Here is an 8,330-nt window from a genome sequence, read left to right on the forward strand (position 1 = left end):
CTTTGGCCTCCATGAATGCAATCAAAGCCTCCCAAATGTGAATGCCATTTTTTTTGCACTAGCTGAAATTGCACCAGAAAACATGGCAATTTGCCATATTTTTGATTGGCCCTTTGGATTAATCCCTTGGATTCAAACAAACTATGCTACCTTACTAAATTTGACATTCAAGAATTAATAAAGCTATTAAAACTTTCATATAAGGTAGTTCCAATCAAAAGTGGGTCCCATACCTAAAGGGCTATTATAACCAAATTCCACATAATAGCTTAAAATGAGTTCAAAGGTTTTGATATCCGACCAAAGGTCCCCCAAACCTAAAATTAATATACCAAATATAACAAAATTGTCAAAATCATCATCTTTGATCATTTTCCTAATGTTTGGGTTTGATACTATTTATTAATAACGAAAGCTTTAAATAGAGAATTGCCTAGAAAAATCAAATAAAATAACTAAAGATCGAACTATCAATCACAATAAGAAATAATAATATGTCGAAGCTATAGGAAATACCTTTACACTAAAAAGCATGAAAGATCATGAAATGACGTGGAGGTTCATTACAAAAAAATTTGGCACATAAATATCAAACACCTCCTCTATCATATCTAAGGGAGGAGGCCTGTGATAACATGATCTATATTATTTATTCTTCAAGTAAATAATTTGGAATTCAAACCCAAAAATTTTAACCTTATTCATAATCTAGAATACTACCCAGGTAAATTTAATTCAAAAACTATTTCTATGACAATTGCGTTATCTCAATTAATGGATTTTCTACTTTAGTTACCCATTTTTAAGAATTTTTTAGGCTAAATGTCTCATATTTATTAAAGTCAAGGTTCCCAAACTCCATAATTAATGTTTTAGAACATCAATTTCAAGTTAAGAAGTGCTATTTTGTAACCTAGAAGCAATTATAGATGATATCACATCTACCATAGGTTTTCTCCATAATTTCATGAACCTAGGGTTCTAACCCATAATTTAACCATTATCAATAACTCTAAAGATTCTATTGTAATGACCCCCATGGATATTTACCTTATTTTTATGCATTTTCAGTGTCTAGAGCTTTTCTATAACTGCCTTACGTTATTTATGACTTGTTAGGACTGAGAGTTCAGTTTTCGAGCAGTTCATTTAAGAATTTTAGTGATATCAAATATATATTTTTGGATGTTTAATTTAAATTAGCATTTAGTAGAAATACAATTTATTACCCTTTTAGAATATTTTTGATATTGTTAAAATTGTATAAGTTATGCAATATTTATATTACTTTTTAATAGCTTTCATAGTCTATTAATATTTTCAGCGTAGATAGTAAATCAAAATACGTTAAAATATTATTACTATGTAATATAGGTTTTATTATAAATAATTTTCTATTAACAATGCCCGTGTGGGAATATAACAACGAGCAAGGGGTGGTGTTGCCACACCCCCTCCGCATGGAATCTATGCAAAGTACACCGCATAAAGTGGTTTCATAAGTTTGTTATTATATTGAAAAAATTTTCCAATGATAAGTGTTAAGAAATATAAACATTCCTATATAAATGCAAATTCCATTCAGCATTGAGTTTTAAACATTCTATTCATGGAACTTTTTAAAAAGTTTGATATTAATGAATAGTCATGCTTGATTAAATCATGATGTAAATTTCAAGATACTGCTACACTAATTCCAAACCTGAGTTATAGCGGGACACTATCTGGAGGCTCCTTGGAGAGGTTTTTATTTTTGGTGTATAGGTAGGCTAATTTTCATACAATTAGATTGAGATTATATATGGTAATTGTATATTATTATGCTAGTTTTAGAAAAGTGATACATAGATTGAGATTATATATTGTAATTGTATACTATTATGCTAGTTTTAGATAAGTGCTTCTACTTTACATACAAGTTGATATGTATACCATACCTTATTTATGCGGTTATGAACCCGTTCTAGTAAATTTTGGCACCTTATCTTTTAATATAATATAGAATATATCACTTTAGGATGTGAAATTTAGTTGATAACCTTTTTTTGTCCATTTTTAATTATGTAATGTGAATAGTTATTTATATGTATTTTTAGTTACAATTTAGGGCCAACATATACTTTTTTTTTGCCATTCTTGTGAATTTTTGTACCATTTTAGCGTTGGTTATGGTATGGTTGGGGTTATAATTTTATAGTTGGGTATGGTTACTATGAGTTATAATTTGATTCCAACATCTGGGTATTTTGATAAAAATTACTGTTATTCTGGGATTTGTGGTTCCTCTAAGTTTCTTTTCGAGCCCAACATCTGATTATGAGTTTCGTTCTACATCAAATATGTTGCCTCTTATAATTAAATACCATCTCCAATTCGAATTTAGCATATGGCCTCTTTATTATCCACCACTATAAGTTCGAGCCTAATGTTTTGACTCTTATTATTATCCATTGGTGTAAGTTCAAGCTTGATGCATATTTGGATGACTACAGTGGTTTCTTAGGATTGTTTTAGGTGTTGACTATTTATGTTTATTTTTTGTAAATACTTCTTGTATGGCCCACTAGCTTATCGGGGCACAGTTGGGTTAATTACCTTCTTTAGGCTTCCTAGCGGGCTTAAAGAGGCCAGTTACGTTATGTTTAATTTACCTTTATTGCTGCATTATTTATCTTTCTTTATCGCTTATACTTATTCATTTGTTGCAATTTCGTACCTTGATAGTTTTTTTATCATTATATCCTTATTTAATATTGACTTAAATTACACCCTCGCATTTTAGTTATACTTTTCCTATAATAAGCTAAGTCAACCAATGATGCCTGCTGAGTACTCATTGCTCCAGTACTCATAATACACTTCAATATCTTTTTCGTAAGGCTAATTTGAGTACTAATGTCATCCAACCCTATGTCTAGTATTCTACATCTTGAGCCGGGGGTCTATTAGAAACAACCACTATACTTCTTTGGAGTTAGCGATATGGACTACGTACATCTTACCCTCCCAGACCCTACTTTGTAGGAATACACTAGGTCTGTTGTTATTTTTTGTTGTTGTTGTAATTCGAGTAATAGTAGCCATCATTAATATGGTTCCTACCTTTCAGTACTAATTTATAGTAGGGTAATCTTGCTATCATCCAAGGCTGATCCTTATCTATCTATTCTAGTTTATTTTAGTATACTCAAGGCTGCTTATATATGTTGTTTATATTTTTGTTTTTGTCTAGTACTCTGGGTATCTTTTAGTACTGGCTTAGTGCTGACCTTACCAGGTCTTGGGAAGGATTTATTTGTATATTTTGTCCTTTTTACTTCTCTTGTTTTGATATATTATATATGTTTACTTTCTGTTTATCACTTATTATTACTATTGATATCATTATATAAAATATTCTCTGGTTTTTACCCGTTAGCCCATTACTTATCATTCTAGGATATGGCTTGGCTTGTCTACTAGTAGGATAAGATACGCGCCATCATGATTTGAGAAATTAGGTCATGACAGCTTGGTATCAAAGCCTAGGTTTCACTGGTACTATTGGTACTGGAGTTGATTTATAATAGAGTTTTTTGAATCATTGTGGAGGTGTTTATATCATATCTTTAGGAGGCTACGAAGCATTTTTAGCCAAAAATATCATTGTCTTAATTATTTTCATGCGTGGTGTCTGATTAGTTCTTAATTTTTATTAGTTTTCTTAACACAAATGTCTAGGATGTGAGGTTTGGGAGTTGTGGGTTGGGACCTTAAGCCTGCTGCTAGAGTTCCAGCATCAGACTGAGGTCAACCTAGAGATTAGGGGTAGGATATAGTAGCAACCCTAGTTTGAGATCACGCCAGGGATCTGTCAATTGATCCTTCCATAGTTCATTAGATTAAGAGAGAATTATGTATTTTAGCATATTAGTAAGTGGGCCAGGGGCAGCCCAGGCTTCACCTAGTTTTATATCCTCTTCGGTCTTTCGAGATAAATTAGTATAGTTATTTGGGCTTGTTGGTTGTGTACTGATCAAGAGAGCTCAACTAGCAGCACAGGATTGTGTTGATTTAGAGGTACAACCTATGGTAGCGATTCCTATGTTAGAGGTTTCACCTGGATTAGTAATCCTACAGGTGGCAGTGGCCCAGCTAGTTATTTCTTCAGTGGAGCAGAAGATATTGGGCTAATTTTTTAGATTGACTCCACCCAGGTTTGCTTGACCCTTGGATAGGATGCTTATGAGTTTCTATCCAATTATTAAATGTGGTTATGGATTTTGGGGTTGGTTGTTTCACAAGGATTGTTCTTTGTTACTTATCAGTTAGACATGACAATGAGGAGATGGTGAAGAGGTTATCTTGATTCTTGGCCAACGGTTCTCCAATGCTAACTATACTTCGTTTTTTTGACTGTTTCTAAGGTAAGTATATGCCTCACAGTATGTGCGGCCATCTTCAGGATGAATTTTCTATATTGAGAGAGGGTTTTATGTCCGTGGCTGAGTATAAGGTGAGATTCCATAAGTTAGCCAGACATAACACTATGATTCTATGCCTATGGAGTATGATTGGATTCGATGCTTTGTTTGGGGATTGAGATTATTGCTTCTAGTGCTACACAGAGTTTGATGACTTTAGGAAATTCTTTTTTTAGATTGCTGAGCATGTTTATTTTATAGATGAGATGGATCGTAAGGCCCAAGGGGGTAATGATAAAAGACTTCATTACTAGGGAAGCTATAGGGGATCATAGTCCACAGGTCAAGGATTTCACTGTAGGTACTCCCAACAACAATCTTTTCAGCATTAGGGTCATCCTAGTTGTTCAGTTTAGGCAATGCTTCAAATATTAGATAGGGGTCAGCCCAGTTATAGTGGTTCCACTGGTCATAGTAGTAGTGAGTCGTAGAGGGTGTTCAGTTAGGATCATCGAGTTGAGATAGTCATTTTGGATCTGCCAGACCTTTTAAAATAAATAGGGTGCCTGGGGCATATTATGACAGTAGGGTTGTTGGTTACTTTGGCTGTGAGTGTCCGTAATGTTATATGTTTGATCCATCGGTTCTGACTACACGACCAATTAGATTAATGCCGTTGTTAGGTAGGGGTGGTGCATAGAGTCGTGAGGGTGGTCCCTAGGGTTCTTGAGGTGTTATATATGAAGGCAAGATAGATGGTCAAATAGGCACCCAGTCAAGTAGTGGAAAAGGACACTGGTGTGTTGTATTAGGTAGATTAGAGGCTGAGGGTTCAGATGTTGTAATCATAAATATGATTTCTGTATTCCATTATCCAACTTCTTTGTTTGATCCCGATTCCATATTTTCATATTTTTCCACTTATTTTGCACCATGGATGGGTTTATGTTCGGTGTCCTTATTTATGCCATTGTGTGTAGCTACCCCCATAGGTGATTCTTTATTCCTGGATTGGGTATGACTGTTTGAGAGATTGATACTTAGGTTGACCTCATTGTCCTAAATATGGTATATTTTGATGTAATTCTAGGTATGGATTGGCTATCTCCTTACCATTTTATCTTGGATTTTTTTCTAAGACCGTTATCTTATCCTTGCCGAGAGTACCCTCAGTTGTAAGTTAGGGTTCTATTAGCTGCACTCCGATGGGGATCATTTCTTACATTTCTCATGGAAACTAATATTGATTGGTAGTAAGTCATTTCTTGCTTATGTTGAAGATGTTAGCGCTGGAAGTCTATCACTTGACATCACCTTATTGTTTGCAAGTTTCCTAAGGTATTTTTGATAGACCTGCCTGGCATTCTTCTTGATCTTGAAATATCATTTATTAGTGACCTCCAGCCAGGAACCCGAACTATTTCTGTGATTCCATATCATATGGCTCCTGCTGAGCTAAAAGGGCTTAATAGTAAGCTTTAAGATCTTCTAAGTAAGGTTTTATCAGACTGATATTATCTCCTTAGGGTGATGCAGTTCTATTTGCGAAGAAGAAAGATAGCTCTGTAGGTATGTATATCAACTATAGGTACTTAAATAAGGTCAGAATGAAGAATAATTATCCTATGTCTCATATGATGATTTATTTGACCAGCTTCAGGGTGCAATAGTCTTTTCTAATATAGACTTTAGGTCTAGTTAACATTGAGGATTGGGGACATCCCTAAGATAGCCTTTAGGACTCGTTATGGTCATTATGAGCTCCTGATGATATCTTTTGGGCTGACAAATCCCTGCAGCCTTTAATATTTGATCAGGCCGTAGTTGGACATTTTCGTGATAGTATGTATTGATAACTCTGGTAAATTCAAAAAGTAGGGAGGAACATGAGCAGCATTTGTGTAATGTGCTCCACACATTGTAAGATCATGTCCTTTATGCTAAAATCTCAAAGTATGAATTGTAGCTCTAGTCTATAGCTTTCTTGGGGCACGTAGTGTCCAAGGATGGGATTATGATAGACTTGAAAAAGATTGAGGCCATTCATATTTGGGCTAGGCCTATGTAACATTTTGAGGTTCATTGTTTTTTTGGGTTCGCAGGTTACAATAAGCGGTTTATTAAGGTTTTTTCTTATATTGTAGCCCCTATGACTAGATTAGTTAGAAGGAGGTTCCTTTTCAGTGGTCTGCTAGTTGTGAGGAAAGATTTTTAAAGCTAAAGGATTTGCTTACCTCAGCTCATGTTATGACTCTTCCAATTAAGGGAAAGGGTTTATTGTCTACTATTATCTATCTAGTGTTGGTTTGGGTGTGTTCTAATGCAACGGAGTCGTATTATTGCATATGCATTAAGGTACCTTAAGGTGCATGAGCACAACTACCCTACTCATGACTTAGAGTTGGCAATGGTAGTGTTTGCGCTTAGGATATGAAGGCATTATTTGTATGGGGTTCAAAGTGATATCTTTATTGATCATCACAGTTCTCAGTAAATTATAATATAGAAGGAGCTTAATTTGAGGCAGCGTAGATGCACTGCATTGATGAAGGACTATTATATCTCTATTCTCTACAATTCAGGCAATGTGAATGTGGTAACGGATGTCTTGAGCCAGAAGTCAGTGAGTATGAGTTTCTTACCCTCCATTTTATGTTCTCAAAGATCGTTGGCTTTGGGCATCCAACCCTTATCTATCTTGATCGTTAGTTTAGATATTTTTGACCATTGGAGGATTATTGCTAATGTTGAGGGAAGATATACCTTGTTGGAGAAGATTGGTGGTTGTCAGATTGAGGATAGGAAGCTTCATAGCATTTGAGGGAAGGATTTGAGGGATGAGTCTTGCAGGGTGACCTTAGATTTTTATGGTGTCTTGAGGTTTGATGGTTGTATTTGTGTTCCAAGTGTTAGAGATTTGATTCAGTTGATTCTTCTAGAGACTCATAGCTCCATATACTCTATTCACCCTTGGACAACTAACATGTATAGGGATTTGAGGCAGTATTATTGGTCTACTTATATGTGGAGAGATATAGCAACCAGGTTTATGACATGACCCAAACCGAGGACTTGTCGTAATGGGCATCCCAAGTCCAACTAGGATCAGGGACCACCCCCATTACCTAACCCAACCTCCAAACACGTATTGTAAGTCGGATAAATTCCGAACGTATAACAAAATAGCATTTTGTATAACTCAAGATTTTGGAATAGGTCAATAACCATGACCAACCCAAGCAAGTCCAAGCATCCAAAACCCTACCAATAACCATACCAAACCAAAACAATAACCAAGTACGTGTCCATAACATAAAAGGGCGGAACAATTATCAATACAGTCAAATGGTATAAGCCCTAATACCAATGCCAACATTAAGTTTGACACCACTGACATCACCGCCCATACCAACCTGTAGTAGTTCCACAAAGCCTCAAAATGAAATTAAAAAAATAACCATTTCGGACATGCCCCAACCATTGCCAAAACCAATGTTTATGAAATAACCAAAGTATATAAAGACATCCATGATGTGAAATACAGCCTTTCGGTATATGGAAGCTCACCACTTCAATCCACTCGATGTGATCCCAAATCTGATCACTAAGTAGGAGTAGAATGGCTGGTTCCTAGATCGCATGGGGATACATCTGTTCGAAGATGGGTTAGCAGGTGAGAGCTAGCAAGTAGTTAGGATAAGGTAAAATAATGCGAGTCCTTAAAACCAAGTAAACCAACCATATGCATTCACAACCAAACATACATACATATATATATATAACCATACTGGGAAGGGAACCGGTTTTAGCATGCCTTTAAAACCATTAACGTGGGTATGTATAGCTTAACCGTCCTAGAATTACCTACAGACTATATGGGTCTAGTGTAACACCCTAAACTGGCCCTAATGCATGTAGCCGCACGAA

Source organism: Capsicum annuum, chromosome 8, assembly GCF_002878395.1.
Source record: "Capsicum annuum cultivar UCD-10X-F1 chromosome 8, UCD10Xv1.1, whole genome shotgun sequence".
Taxonomy (NCBI): domain Eukaryota; kingdom Viridiplantae; phylum Streptophyta; class Magnoliopsida; order Solanales; family Solanaceae; genus Capsicum; species Capsicum annuum.